At 35.8% G+C, this 16,197-nt stretch overlaps 1 long non-coding RNA gene across 1 annotated transcript in view; it reads left to right on the top strand.

The window, feature by feature from the left end:
• Positions 1-4,381: 4,381 nt before the first annotated feature.
• Positions 4,382-16,197, top strand: part of LOC113604123 (uncharacterized) — a 161,531-nt gene continuing 149,715 nt past the window's right edge. Inside the window, exons 1-3 of the long non-coding RNA XR_008296711.1 lie at positions 4,382-5,199; positions 6,896-6,971; positions 14,542-14,685. This is a non-coding gene — a long non-coding RNA (uncharacterized LOC113604123). The remainder of the gene's footprint in view (positions 5,200-6,895; positions 6,972-14,541; positions 14,686-16,197) is intronic.

Here is a 16,197-nt window from a genome sequence, read left to right as displayed (position 1 = left end):
GATTCTCTCCTCATCAATTTTCTTCTTGTTTTTTTAAAGAGAGAAGCCCAAGTCATTTTCCAGAGCTAGTTCTTTGTGCTTACTATTGCAGATTGCCTTAAAAGGTATGTGCCGGGAGACTGTACATATTAAGGACAAGGGAGGCTCACCGTATAATCTATGCATCACATGAAGGATTTATAAAATAAGAGGCTATTTATAGATGATGATCTAAACTCTCATCACGTTCTTTTCCCTCCCAGAGAATCCCACTTGGATTTCTCTCCTTTTTTCCTTCCTTGCTAATTGAATCTTCCTTTTTTAATGTTTCTTTCTATTGTCTTTGCTTCCTTTGAAGAGAAAGTTAGGTTTTTGTTCTTGTTTTATCCCTTTTTATCTTATTTTCTATTGAATAGATGGTGTGTTGTTTTGTATCTCACCACTAAGTTGGGAAATTCTCCACACCATTTATTTAATGAACTAATTACAATTCTTCTGACTTTAATTTGGTCAATTACAATTTATGTTTGGTTACCTCAAGTTCCTAGACTGACACAAATTGTGTCACTTCTAGCAGCTACAGATGCCATTGAAAATAAAAATTTGGTGTCGTTCCAATCAGTCAGCTCTCCCTTCTCCTTTTTAATTATTTATTTTATTTTTAAGGCTCAAACTTCTGTCATTATGAAGAGGGTTGTTCATTATTCCAAAAACTGCTAAGAACAGGATTGCTACCCAAGCAGAAGAGAATCTGTTTTAAGTGGTGAGACATTTGGGTTGATTGTGGAAGAAAAAGGTGCCTCATATTCTTCCTTCCCTAGTAGAAATGCTTCTTTTTAGAATTCTCAGACCTGGTCCTTATTCACATTATTCTCAAAATAGAATGTAGTGACATTTATAAAAGGATGAATAAATCCTACTTTGTTGCTTTACACCTAAATACTTCAAAATTTAAACACTTCATGAAAAAAAGATTAAAAGTGTATCTATTAACACTAATGTACTTACTTTAGTGGATTCCAGGCTGTAGGATGTTAAAACAATAAGATTAAGTGTTGAAAGAGTCATTCTAAATATTTATTTAGCCCCATCTACCTATATCGCTGTAATTGATGTTTCTCTGAGATACAAAGAAAGCACATTTCAATTTGATTCAACAAATATTTATTAAATTACTATTATTGCCAAGACACCATGCTAAGTACTGCATGGAATACAAATATAGGAAATGTAGTCTGGTAAAGGCTGGAGTTCAGTTCTGTTTATCTCAGACAAGATTTATTGAGCACCTAGGTACCATGCAAAGTATTGAAAAATACAATACGTTTTCTGTAGGCAAAGAAATGTATAGCCTGGCAAGTTGGGGTTGATGAATCCTTAAAATTCAATGTAAAATTGTGTGGGTCAGTGGTGTGTGTGTGCACATTCGTATTTTTTCTGAGAAGAAGGATACTATCTTCTGGATTCTCAAAAAGTTCACTGACACCCCAAAATATTAAAAGTCATGTGTGCAGTACAGAGTAGATTCTCAGTGCTGTAAGAGAGATCCAAACAAAGGACTATTTCGGACCCTGGTTCTTCAGTTGCCCACATGGTGCTTGGAACTGGGCTATGTGCTGAGATGACCACTAGCAGAGGATTTTACAGAGAAAAGGGAAAAGGTCCTCAGAACCAGAAGGGAATTTTAAACGTTACTGCTAAATAGAGGGATATTAAATGTTACAGGAGAGAAGGGAATCGTCAGTAAATCCTGGAACAGAGGCAGCAGGCTTTTGGATCCCTGAAGAAATACAGCTCTAAGGAGCCATGGAGGACGTGTAGGGCTTAAGTAATTAGAAACAGAGGACAGTGCATGTCTGGTTTGGGGAGATGGCCTTAACAAAGCTGCAGTTCAAGGAGTAAGCAGGAAATGGACAGTGATTCTTTCCTTGATGTTTCTGGATGCACCCTGAACTGATGGAATCCTGGATCCAGACTCTTTGGAGTCCAGTTGTCCTTCAACTTGGCTTTAACAGTTGCCACACCTGTTATACCACTGCTGGCTGAGCCAAAAAGTAGAGATTTTTGTGTGCATAAATACACAGAAAAATTCTGTTTGTATACAGAAACATGCAGACATGTTAGTGTCATATATATATATACACACATATATATGTGTATATATATATGTGTGTATATGTATATATATGAGCGGATATATATATATGAGTGAATATGTATATATGAATGAATATATATATACATATTATTCATCTCTTACACAGCTTTTCTGATCACCATTCATTAACATATTTTTGAAGAGCTTACCTTTTGCTAAGTCTTGTGTGAGAACTGAAAAAGAAAACTAGCTCCCATGATCAAGGAGCAAATGTTCATCATGTGAAGAGAGAAAGGGTAAGTATTGCAGCAAGAAAAGCACAAATAAAGGCAGAGAGGCAGGTCACCTTATGCCTCTTCCTGGAAATGGCAAGTATTTCATTTGAACTGTTGTTGAAAGCAGAACCCATCAAAGACTGAATTTGATGAAGTAAGACCTCATGGAATACAGTGTATATCATGTTCAGAAGCTCAGGTTTTAGATACCAGGGAACCTTTAAAAGAGTTTAAGCAGAGGAGCAATATAATTAGATTTAGATTTTAGACAATCTTTCTGGCAGCAGTGTGGACAGTAAGACTGAAGATCAGGACAAATTTGCACAGTATTACAACAGATTAAATGATAGAAGATGTCACATAGATGAGAAAATGTTACAAAGTAAAATCAGTGAGAATTGGTCCTTTATAAGATGTGGGAAATGAAGGAAAGGGAGGAATCTAGGATAACTACTAGGTTTACGGTGTGGGTGACTGAATAGAGGATAGTTGTACTCAACAAAGCAGAGAACACAAAGGCAGGGAAGGTATTAGCCAAATTATGATCAAATTACTTGAGACAGGTTGAGTGTGAGGAATCTGAGGAGGTAACGCAGTGGTCGCTTTTATAAAATGAAGCTTGAAAAAGACCTCCAGATCAGGCCTTAGCAAACTGGGCCCAGCAAGCCCTATGTGGCCCATTACCTGTTTTTGTACATCCTGTGAGCTAACACTAGTTTTGCCATATTTAAATGGTTGAAGAAAATCAAAACAAGAAAAATATGTTGTATTAACTTGCAGGACTGCAATTAAAAAGTACCACAGACTAGGTAGTTTAAATAACAGAAATTTATTTTCTCACCACTCTGGAGACTTGAAGTCTGAGGTGTCTGCAAGGTGATGGAGGGTTGGTTTGTTCTGAGGCCTCGCAGATGGCTGTCTTCTCCCTGAATCTTCACATGGTCTTCCTTTTGTATCTCTCTATCCCAATTTCCTCTTTTTATAAGGGTACCGGTCATAATGCATCAGGGCTCACCATAATGACCTCATTTTCATTGAATTGCCTCTTTAATTTCCACATTCAGCCACATCCTGATGTACTAGGAGCTAGGACTTCAACATAAAAATTTGGGGGAACACAATTCAGCCCCTAACGTATGTCATCACATGTGAAATTTGCATGAAATTCAAATTCCAGGGTTTTATTGGAACACAGACATGCTCATTTGTTCATGTCTTATCTATGGCTGTGTCTGTGCTACAACAGCAGAGTTGGGTAGTTGTGACAGAGATTGTATGGACTGCCAGACTTAAATTGTCTACTATTTGGCCCTTTCAGAAAAAGTTTGCCATCCTCTACTCTACATAAAAGATGGGTTGGTAGCCACAGTTTAGGGCTTGTGATAGGAGTGATAAGATTACTAAGGGGGAGTGAGTTGTGTGAAAAGAAAGAGGGAAGAGCACCCCTTAGGACATAAACAGGTCAGAGAAGGAAGAGGAAAAGAAGCTTCCAAGGTAATTGGGGACAAGAATGAGCACAGCTGTCAGAGAGAAAGAGGAGCTGAACCGTGCATGTTGTGTTTCACAAAAGAGGAAGCAGCGAAGAAGACATCCATGTGGCTAACAGACACATGAAAAAAATGCTCAACATCACTCATCATCAGGGAAATACAAACCAAAACCATGATGGTACACCACCTCACACCTGTCAGAATGGCTAAATTAAAAACACAGGAAATAACAGGTGTTGGCGAGGATGCAGAGAAAAGGGAACCCTCTTGCACTGCTGGTGGGAATGCAAACTGGTACAGCTGCTCTGGAAAACAGTATGGAGCTTCCTGAAAAAGTTAAAAAGAGAACTACCCTATAATCCAGCAATTGTACTGCTAGGTATTTATCCAAAGGATACAAAAATGCTGATTCGAAGGGGTACATGCACCCTGCCATTTATAGCAGCATTAGCAACAATAGCAAAACTATGGAAAGGGCCCAAACGTTCACTGACTGATGAATTGATAAAAAAGATGTAGTATGTGTATATGTAGATAGATAGATAGATAGATATACAATGGAATATTACTTAGCCATCAAAAAATGAAATCTTGCCATTTGCAATGACATGGATAGAGCTAGAGTGTATTATGCTAAATGAAGTAAGTCAGTCTGAGATAGACAAATACCATATGATTTCACTCATATGTGGGATTTAACAAACAAAACAGATGAACATATGGGAAGAAGGGGAAAAAAAAGAGGTAAAAAAATAAGACACTCATAAAAATAGAAAACAAACTGAGGGGTTGTTGGAGGAAGTAGGGAGGAGAATGGGCCAGATGAGTGATGGGTACTAAGGAGGGCACTTGTTATGATGAGCACTGGTTGTTTATGTAAGTGGTGAATCACTGAATTCTACTCCTGAAACCAATATTGCACTGTAGGTTAACATAAATAAATAAATAAATAAATAAATAAATAAATAAATAAAGCAATGAACAGTGACAAAAAACCACAAGGGTTCTAGTGTGATAGAAGCCAGCATTTCGCATAGGAGGAGCTGGTAAATTAGAGCAAACACTATAAAGATGTGAAAATAATAAACATCAAAAAATGGCTTTTAGGTTTATTAGTGATCTATTTGCTTTTAAAATATAATATATATAAATAAATACTTTATTTTAATATTATTACTATTTTAATATTTTTATATTTTTGAATAAAGCATTAATATATATTAATGATATATAATGTAACTTATATATTTAATTTTATAAATTAAATTTTATAAATGTTTAAAAAATGTATCACTGAAGTTTTGCCTTTCATATGAATTGCAGAATGTTCCCAAGAAAATAATCAAGTGTCTAACCTGTAAGTATTTATATTTTGAAAACATTTCTTGCGAAATTGTCTCTAGAATAATACTTTACTCAGTGAGTAGCGTGAGGTAAAAAGAACAATTTCAAATACATTCTAAAACCATATTCGGTACACATTTTCTTTATTTTTTTTTATTATTATTTTTTTACTTATAAGCAACCAAAATTTATTTCTTGCAGTTCTGGAGGATGGAAGTCCAAGATCAGGATACCGGAGTGGTGGGGTTCCAGTGAGGGCCCTCTTCTGGGTTGCAGACAGCTAACTTCTTGTATCCTCAAGTGGTAGAAAGAGCTGGCTCTCTGGCCTCTTATAAAGGCACTAATTCCATTCATGATTGCGCCACCTCATGACCGAATTACCTCCCAAAGGCCCCACTTCTAAACCCTATCACACTGGGGGTTAGATATCAACCTATGAATTTTGGAGTGAGGGGGCCACAGATATTCAGTCCACAACAGTAATTCTTGGAAGTTTAAGCAAGATAGTTTTAGCTGATTTATAGAACTCTAGCTCTCTTAAAAAGTCAGGAAGAAATTAAGACATATTTTTTGTAATTATTTCTTCTCTTTGCTCCTCATTAAGTTGCTTTCTTCTCTTCTTCATCCACTCCTCTGCCCTTATTTTTGTCGATGTTGTAAAATTCAACTTTTACCACTAATTAAATCCATTAAGAGTTGAAAAGGCACCCCAGCTGTTGGATTCTTTTTTTTTTTTTTTTTTTGATGTTTATTTATTTTTGAGAGAGAGAGCGCGAGTGGGGCAGGGACAGAGAGAGAGGGAAACACAGAATTCAAGGCAGGCTTCCGGCTCCAAACTGTTAGCTCAGAGCCTGACACAGGTCTCGAACTCACAAACCATGAGATCATGACCTGAGCTGAAGTTGGATGCTTAACTGGCAGAGCCACTCAGGTGCCCCTGGGTACATACTTTAAAGGGCAAGATGTGTAGATATTTCTGCCTTGTCACATTTACCAGAAAAATACCAGACTTCCATTTCACTTCATGCTGAGAAAATCGTTGTAGTTTGTATTTTATTCTTCAATGTTACTATCACATCCTTATTTAGTCCTTCTTAAAACAAACCAATCTCATATAAAGAGTGGATCTTACTATAAACTTCCATATTTTGTACTATTTCATATTTTATGCCTTGAATGAAGTTATTCAAAAAGAATGTCACTGAGAATTTTATCACTAATAAAGAAGGGCATTTGAATAGAAAACAGCCATACCCATGAACTAATGGTTTAAATATTATGATTAGATTAAAACGGATGCACCCTTTGCATGCATTAATTAATAAGACTAGTGCCAAGGACCTATTTATGCTTATAAGCATCACTTACTATCAACAAGAAATAAACTCAAACATAAATTCAGACCACAGGAGCATAAGCATTTCACAAAAGTACTAAAGAAAGAACTGTCACTAAAATTTAATACAGTAAAGACAAATGCATCATGGACATAGAGAATGACTATTGTTGGTTTTTTTTCAGTGTGTTTTTATTACTAATATATTCCCTGCACCTCTTATATTTACTCTTGAAAATTATTTTCCTCTATTATTTTTTATTATTTGGTTATTATCTTTAAATCTGCTTATTTTCCAAAAGATTTTCAAGCCTTTCTGTATTTCTTGGCATATTATTTATGTATTTCCTAACCAATGTTATTTATTTTCTAGTATTTTGCTTCTTAGGAAAAAAAATGTATTTTGAAGGCAAAGATAGAAAATATTCCAGAGAACACATCCATCTGGAGTAAGTACTTTCATGCACATTCTAATATTTGTATTGGGCTGAATTTCTAATTACTTTATCATTTCAGGAGCAATGTAACAGAGTGGTCTGCACACACACAAAAAAGTATTTCCATTTGGAAGACCCAATGCTCTATTTAGAAATGGCTCCTGCCTATTAAAGTACTAGAAATAGATTTTTCATTAGATTATTTAAATAAATAAATCCAAATGCTAATGTGCTTGGTGTTTGTAGCTAACATAAAAGCATTATTATAATTGCTAAGATAAATACTTCTTCAGCCATATTCTTGTTGTACTTAATGACTGTCTCCTTCATAGGAAAACACTTGATTTCAAAGCAAAAATTTTACATTTTTTAATCCTGTAATATCAAGATAAATTTCCTATTTAATGTCTTGACATTAGTTTTACCATGTGGATTAGTTTTAGTATCAATCCTTTAAAATGTGTTCTCAGTGAAAACTGTTTCCTAGAAAACGAGACTACCATCTCTTTGGTCCTAGACAATTGTGTTAAATGGATACACTGTTGATACAACTTTTAGTTGTGTTTTACTTTCAGGGGGAAAAATACTCCTAGCTGTAGAGGGACCAAAAAAAAATATGGTTACAATAGTCTTAATACTGTCCTTCCACTCTAATTATTTTGGTGTTTTGATTTTTGAAATGCTATGCTTTGTTTTCTTAGAATGTAGGTACAGATATTGAATCCAGCATACACTAAAATCCCCAAAAGGAAAGCAAACATTTTATGCGAACATAGTGATGCTTCATCCAACCAAAATTTACAGACTGTGTGCTCAGCTTAGAAAGCATTAGTCAAGACTGAACTCAAACTTCCCTGTGGGAAGCGACAGCTAGTCACTATCAATTTATACTCCTAACTCATTAGGTAGAGGGGAGGATGGAAGCCTAACTTTTGCCCAAAGTGCAGCGGGGAGAACAGCTGTAGTCTTCAGCCTCCTTTCCAGTTAATCCAGGGCTAAGTCCAGAAACACCGGAAAAAGACTAAGTAATCTGACTTTTTAACAAGTATCTTTACCATTTGCCAAAGTTTTTCAGAAATAAAACTTGTCAGTTTCTACATGTATTACTCATTTCTTTCTTTCCTTATTCCTTTTGTGTAAATCATAATCTAGAATTCAACAACGTCTTGTGAGTTACGTATTTTTGGTTGATTTGTTTGCTTATTCTCTAACTGTACCCCATCCGTCAACACTCCACACACACATGCTACACTAAGACTGCCAGGTAGCCAAGCAGGAGAAAAGAAAGAAAGAAAGAAAGAAAGAAAGAAAGAAAGAAAGAAAGAAAGAAAGAAAGAAAGAGAGAGAGAGAAAGAAAGAAAGAAAGAAAGAAAGAAAGAAAGAAAGAAAGAAAGAAAGAAAGAAAACAGTCTCAGAAACTTGTTTCCTAAGTTAAGCAATATTTTCAACTTTCCTAAAGATGTTTTCTTTCATCACTTTTTGATGAAAATACCATATGTCCCCATGGCTCACATAATAGAAAATGTAATCATATACATCTGGGCAAGGTGAAGAATGCCAAGGCTGACCCAGGAGCCAAATTATGTTACCTTAATCTTCCACACTTAGTTCAGGAAAAAATGTTAAAACTTAATAGGGTCTGGAAGCACTAAAATGGTTCTATTTCATAGAATTTGGATTTGTAATTTTAAAACTTTTTCCAGTTTTTAAAAAGCTACCAATTAAGCTGCTAAAATTCAGAGGGTTTGTGCTTCAATATAACCTCCCCCCCACCCATAATTTAATTTTCATCTGAGCAGTCAAGAAATATATACACAGGACCTGGGTGAATTATGAGCTCTGCCCTTTTTTTTTTTTTCCATTTACAGCCTCCACACTTTTCATCTTCCCCAACCCTATCCTTCCCCAACCCTGTACTTCCCCAACTCTATCCCTAAATTCCTTTCTGCTGCTGATAATCTTTTCCATTTTGATATGATTGCATACTAACTGGGTCCCCTAAAATTCCAAAGGCATTGTCACATGATACTAAATATAAAGGACTTGATAGACTGTGAACAAAGCCATTTCTCTCCCTAAGTATAGTTATCATCTTTATCTCTAAAATAAAGTTTCTGTCTATATTGGTTATTGGGTCACAGGAGAATGGCTAGATGGATTTGGAAGGTGTGTTTGGGATGGTACAAACAAAATTATTATGGAGTATCATGGCCAGTGGTGGTGATAAAGGGCATCCCAAAGAGTAGGCAGTCTTCCACAGTTGGCAGATGAAAGTAGGGCCTTTAAGGCTGCTATGCAAAAAGAAAAAAAAAACAACAGTGATTTCAACAGTGAACCCCGAGAACCAGGGGTTGACTTGCAATTGGGCTGTTTCTCTTGTGCTCATTCCCATAGGTGAGCAGTAGCAGGGACTTTTATATTTAAAGAAAGATTTTGAGGGGGCACCTGAGTGGCTCAGTCGGTTGAGCATCTGAGCCCCTTTTTAAAGTTTTTATTTATTTTGAGAGAGGGAAAGAGAGAGTGAGGGAGAGAGCAAGTGAGCAGGGAAAGGGCAGAGAGAGAGAGGGAGAGAGAGAGAATCCCAAGAAGGTTCCGTGCTGTCAGCATGGAGCCTAGAGCATCCAACTCTTGATTTTGGCTCAGGTCATGATCCCAGAGTCATGAGATTCTACCCTGTGTCAGGATCCACTCTGCGAGTGGAGCCTGCTTAAGATTCTCTCTCTCCTAAGGGCATCTGGGGGGCTCAGTTGGTTGAGCATCCGACTTCAGCCTCAGGTCATGGTCTCGCAGTTTGTGACTTTGAGTCCTGCATCAGGCTCTGTGCTAACAAACATCTCAGAACCAGGAGGCTGCTTCAGATTCTGTGTCTCCCTCTCTCTCTCTCTCTCTCTCTCTCCCCCTCCCCTGCTCATGCTCTGTCTCTCTCCGTCTCTCAAAAATAAATAAATGTCAAAAAAAAGAAGATTCTCTCTCTCCCTTTTCCCCTCTCCCCCGCTTGCTTGCTCTCTATCTCTCTCTAAAATAAATTTTAAAAAAAATTTAAAGGATAGGTTTTGATTCTTCCATGCAATTTTGGAATTGTATATGAACAGCTGGTATATGACAATACTATAGTAATTTCTTAGAAAATTATGTATACTTTAATATCTTAAAAATTATATTAAAGTTACTTATTTTGCTATATATAATAAATTGGAAGAAATAATTACAATGCGATCCTTGACTTCAAATAGCTGACAGTCTTGTGAGGTGGAGGACTGTATTTGCCTCCTGTAATGCATGATGAAGAGAAGAGGTTTAGACAGTGTACTAGGTCAACATTGAGCAAAGCTTACTAGTCTTGACTGGGCACATAGAAAAGCTTTATTAAGGTATCTGCCTTCATATATAAAACGTTACATTTTAATTTTAAAAATATTTCACAGAGTAGCAATTCATGCCACCGGAAGTTTGGAAAATTTTTGACAACACAAAAAATCTGAGTATATACCTTCAAATTCATTTTGTTTGGACCAAAACATTAATCAGTGAAGTTTTACACAAAGACTATGTGATATTACCATTTTTTCTTTCTTCCTCCCATTTCACATCTCCTCTCCCTTGTAATCAACACTATCAAGGCTCCTGTTCCCAAAATTCCCTTGCACTCGGTCACCATCTCCAAACTGAAGGAAAGGGCAGGACTCTTCAGAGAGAAAATGGACAACAATGACATTTAGGGGTCAAAAAGCTTACCTGAAAAGGTGGCTTTGGATCAGACCATGAAAAGCACTGTCTGCCATATGTGGGGGAATGAATCTTACTTAACTCTGTAGGTGTTTCATTGAAGAGCTTTAAGCAAGACACGGACAAGACCAGATCTGCATTTCAGAAATATGATTGTAACAGCACAGAGATAGGAGAATAATTTCATTAAAGCACAAGAGAAGCTAAAAGTTCTGGAGGGCTGATCTAGAAGGATTTCATTGTTACCTCTTGGCATTAAAGAAGCTGTATTAGTTTGCTAGGGCTGCCATAACAAAGTACCACAAACTGAGTGACTTAAACAACAAAAACTTATTGTTTCAAATTTCTGAAGTCTGAAATCAAGTTGTTGTCAGTGCCAGTTCCTTCTGAGGGCCATGAGGGAAAGATCTGATCCAGGGCTCTGCCCTAGTTTTATGTTTGCATAGTTCTCGCTGTATGTCTCTATTCAAATTTTCCCTTCTTAGAGGAACATCCATCCTCTCGGATTAGAGTCTATCCCATGGCCTCATTTTTAACTTGATTCCTCTGTAAAGATTCTATCTCCAATAAGGTCGTATTCTGAGGTACTAAGGCTTAGGATTTCAACATATGAATTTGAGGGGATACAATTCAACCCATGACAGAGACCAATAGACAAGGATTAAATAATTTGTTTGCAATCATAGGGTTGATCAGGATTAAAATATAGATCTTTTAACTCTTAGCTCAGGATTCTATCTACTATACTAGAGGTGATGCAAGAAAGCACTCTGTTGCCAGCTAGCATTGTGGTTTCAATAAGGTAACTTCTAAAGTGCTTATATTGCCCATAAAGAATTAGTTATTCACAAAGGGATTGACTAATGTCTTGAAAAAATTTTAAATGAGAGTCCTGATTTTAGCAACCAAATTGATTTTTTAATAGAATTTGGAAAGCAGAGTTGATCTTCTTAAAGCAAATATCATGAGGTAATTCAAAGTACTACACACAAGCCCTCGCTCATGCAGTATTATTCAGCATCGTCCAGTGATACTTTCATGCAAATCCCAGGATCACAGTTTGTGAAAAAATGAGATGGGATAGCTTGTTTTTACTGGTTAAGACTCCACTTTTCTTTTATATGCAATAAGAAGATAGCATTTTTTTTTTGTTCATAATAATGTTATAAAGCTTACATTCAGAACAAACTAGGACAAAGGACTAAGTGGAGATAATATGGAGCCCAAGCTTGGGAACAAATCTCGAATTTTTTCCCTGATGTTATGTCAGCTCATATGATGATTATATAGGATTTATATGAGTGGTGCTCATATGCTTTAAATCATTCAACAGATATTTACAACCACAGATAATTCAAATTATTCATTATACTAAATCATTGTACCATCAAATGGAAATTTGTTTAGCACTACTAAAAAAAAAGTTCATTTGCTGAAGAGGTAGAACAGTTTTATTAATTGTCAGAATTTTGTTATGCCACAGCCATTTATCCTTTGTTTATTTTGCTAAGAGAAAGTATAGAATAACATTTAATTAGTAAGTATGGGGCTACACAGAGATGTCCCTTAAATCTTGGAAATAAGTGAACTTGTCCACAGAGAAGTAAAATTTAAAAGCAACAAGTAATAAATTGGTAAAGATATAAGCAGTCACTGGAAAGAGACAGGATGACTGATAGGCCATACAACCAGGCTTACTCCAGTCTGATTATACACATGTACATTGCACATACACGTACACACACACACACACACACACACACACAGGTAATATGTCCATCAACAAGGAAACTCATCAGCACAGAAATAGAAAGAGAGTAATATAGGCTGCTGCTAGAAGTGCCCATTCAAACACTCTGTATGGTAGAGAAAGAGCCCTTAGCCATCAGGTATCTTCAATCCAAATGGCAAGGCTATTCCTCCAGTATAGATGGATAGAGGTGGTGATAACTGATGAACTTTACTGATTTCAGTGCCATTGGCAAACCCCTTACTTCGTGAGAGGGGAGTGTTAAGACACCTTAGTATGAAGCAATTCCATATTTAATTCATTTAACTCTTTTTGTTCAGATTCTACTCTGAAATAGCATCTTCTTGGTTATGATTTAGTTTTAACTGTAGAGCTTGATTATAGAGAGAGAATACAATACTAGAATACAATTGAGTATTCTAGTCCCATATGATTGTCCCCATTCTAACTGCAAATTAATACATTGACAACCTGGCATTAGTCCCTCAAACTTTTATGCATCCCAGTTATTCTACAGAATTTTCTTAAAGCTATGTTTAGGATAATGTTACAACCTTCAAAGAAAATGGGCAACTTGATCTTGACTTTATCAGGTTCTTTCTGGCTCCAGGAGGCTTTCCCTTAGATGACAACGGTATCCCGTATTTCTCTTTTCTGATTCATTTCTACTTTAGGCAGTAAGAAAATGTTCTCACCACTGTTTCTATGAAGTTTTTCTCTTCCCCTATTCTTAAGCAAGAGAAACATGTCTAATTGGCCTAATGTCAACCATATACATTATCTAAGTCAAAAATCATTCTCTTTAAAACACATACAAATTGTTACTTTTAAGAACTTAAAAGATTTCATTCAATTAACACTGAATCAGTTTCATCGTAGAACTAATATTGTACCCTATGAGAAATACAATTTGCATTCCATTAGTTCATATTCTTAAAATGCTTCAAATGGAAATGTCTTTGAGTGTTAAGTATTTTAGCGTCCTGAAGGCTTGTTATTTATCATTAATGTTTCATCAAGAAATGACTTTTTTATAACCTAGTTTTAGAATTCCATCAATAAGTACAAAGCTTCACAATAGGTCCTTGAACCTCCATTCTCAATAATAAGTAACAATTATCTCTGTGTTTTATACACATTATATGGAATTAGAGCCCCCTGTAGAGACATTAGATTAGGAATTATGAAACCAATGTGGCATGCAGTCATTGTCCTGATATTTTCAAACCATCAACAAAGAATGGGAAAAGGGGCATCTGGGCCCTGACCTACCATGTGGGACCATATTATGCAGCAGGGTATCTCTATGAGAGTCACTAACTAGACTGCCTGTGTAAAGTTAGATAAGGGGTAAGCTTTATGCTGAGAAACTCTATAAATAATTATGCAGTTCACCAAGCAAGGTAACACTGCACCCTGCGGGGTCTGAATCAGATGACTCAGTATGTGAAGAAAAATATTTGTATTTAACTGGAATTTAATTTAGTTTCACATCCTCACTATAGGTTAATCTTCCTTAAAAGTAGGTCACTAAATTGGTAGTGTTTTGAAGTGTTAATTTCTTTTGCCATGTCTGTCATGTCTGTAGACCAACTTTTGTAGTTTATAATGTAAATCCATACTTACCCGGAATAATTTGAGGGGTTAATTCTATGGTGATCAATGAAATGGCTAAAATGAAGACTACTGTCTAACTGATAACAAGAAGATTTCAAGTAAAGGTCCTTCAAAACCTAATTTAATGAGAAGGGATTCATATGTAATTATCTCCATCATTCTTTTTTTTTTAATTCTTTAATGTTTATTTATTTTGACAGAGAGACAGCGAGCAGGGGAGGGACAGAGAGAGAGGGAGACACAGAATCCAAAGTAGGCTCCAGGCTCCAAGCTGTCAGCACAGAGCCCATCGTGGGGTTCAAACTCACGAACCATGAGATCATGACCTGAGCCAAAGTCTGACACTAAACTGACTGAGCCACCCAGGCACCCCATCTCCATCATTCTTAAATATGTGTTAATAACTGTCCCTAAATAATTATTTTCTGAAGTTAAATATATATGTCTCACTTATTAATTTGTTTTATCTCAACATTTCTTTCTTTCTAGAGATTTTCCCAGAACTCTTCAGATCAGCCTGGATCCAATTTTCATAACTCATCCACACAGTGGATGGTGGGCATTTATATTATGTCTCCTTAGAAGCAGACATCGTCCTACACAATCATCTAGAGCTTCTTGCAGCCTTGAAAGGTACATCAATTTTTGCATTCATCAGAAGAGTAATCTTCATTGTTATTTTTATTGTTACCTTATTAATTTCTCCCCATTACTCCTAGTAACCTCTAATTATAGAGCCAGGTAATGCTATGATAAGTTCTGCTGGTTAATAAGATGTTTCTAACCCAACTGACGAATGTCCTCTGAAACACTTGAGCTCTTAAATTAACCTGATAAGTCATGCTTCATAAGAGCCAGTAAATATCCCAGTTCATTTTGGCAATCCAAGGAGATTTTTTATAATCTGGAAAAGGTTAAGAGATGCAGCTCAGCTTCCTGGGACAGTATTTGCCATCCACTGACCTTACCCGAGGAAAAGCTATTCTTCCCTAGAATCTCAAGGCAAAGACATGATTCATTCTGTATCATTAGGCTGCGTACATATAGCATAGAAAAGGGTGTTGGGAAGAGAGAACTAGTATTTATTGAACAGCTATTTTATAATAGCCAGCAAGTGATGGAGTTTTACACAGGTAGGCTTATTTCATGCTCACAAAAGTGCTACAGTAGATAGCATCAGCTTATCAAATTCATTCCACAAATAAATATATATAGTTGATAACACTCTATTGTATAATGAAACTTGCAATGAGAATAGACCTAACTCTTCTCATATACACCCAAAAAGAGATAAATATGTGAGGTGATGGTTGTACTAATTAACTAGATGGTGGGGAGGAATCTTTTCACAATGTATACATATATCAAATTACCACGATTTATTATTATTATATTTGTTCATTATACCTCAATGAAACTGAGATTAAAAAGGAAAGGAAGAAAAACTCAGAGATAATAATATCTTAGCTCTAGGAGAAGAGAGATTTGAGCCAGGCTCTTTACGCTATGTAGCCTCTAACATAGTGGACTACATAAAAATAAATTTTTATTTGTATATCAAGACACACACACACACACACACACACACACAACCACCACACCAAAATAAAAGACAAATGACACACTTGGACAAAAATATTTGCAATTTATGTCCCAAAGAATTAATATCCTTAATACATAAAAGACTTATAAAAGTAGAGAAGAAAATAATCAACAACACAATAGAATAATGGACAAGAGATATGAGTAGTAAGATCACAAAAAAGAAATCAAGGCATGTGGCTCTCAAATATGTGAAATTATGCTCAGTATCACATGTAATAAGTTAAAATCCACTGAGATATATTTTCTCATCTAATTGGTAAAATTCAAAATTTTCTTATAATTTACTAGTCATGCACAATCTAGACTCTAATGGACATATAGCCCATTTTCATAAAAATGTAAATTTATAGGAATTAAAAGAGAGACATGGAAAGGAAAGCTTTGGAGTAAAAGAAGGAGAAGACATACATGGATCAGTTGCAAAATTTGGACCTTATATGGATCTGAACTTGAAAGAGTTAAAAATACTTATGAGACAATTAGGAAAAGTTGAACAGTGGCTAGATGATTGTGAAAAGAAATTATTGGTAAAATATTTGG

This window comes from Acinonyx jubatus, chromosome A2 (assembly GCF_027475565.1).
Source record: "Acinonyx jubatus isolate Ajub_Pintada_27869175 chromosome A2, VMU_Ajub_asm_v1.0, whole genome shotgun sequence".
Classification (NCBI taxonomy): Eukaryota; Metazoa; Chordata; class Mammalia; order Carnivora; family Felidae; genus Acinonyx; species Acinonyx jubatus.
The sequence above is the reverse complement of the archived record's forward strand: the minus strand, read 5'-3'. Positions and strand labels throughout refer to the sequence as shown.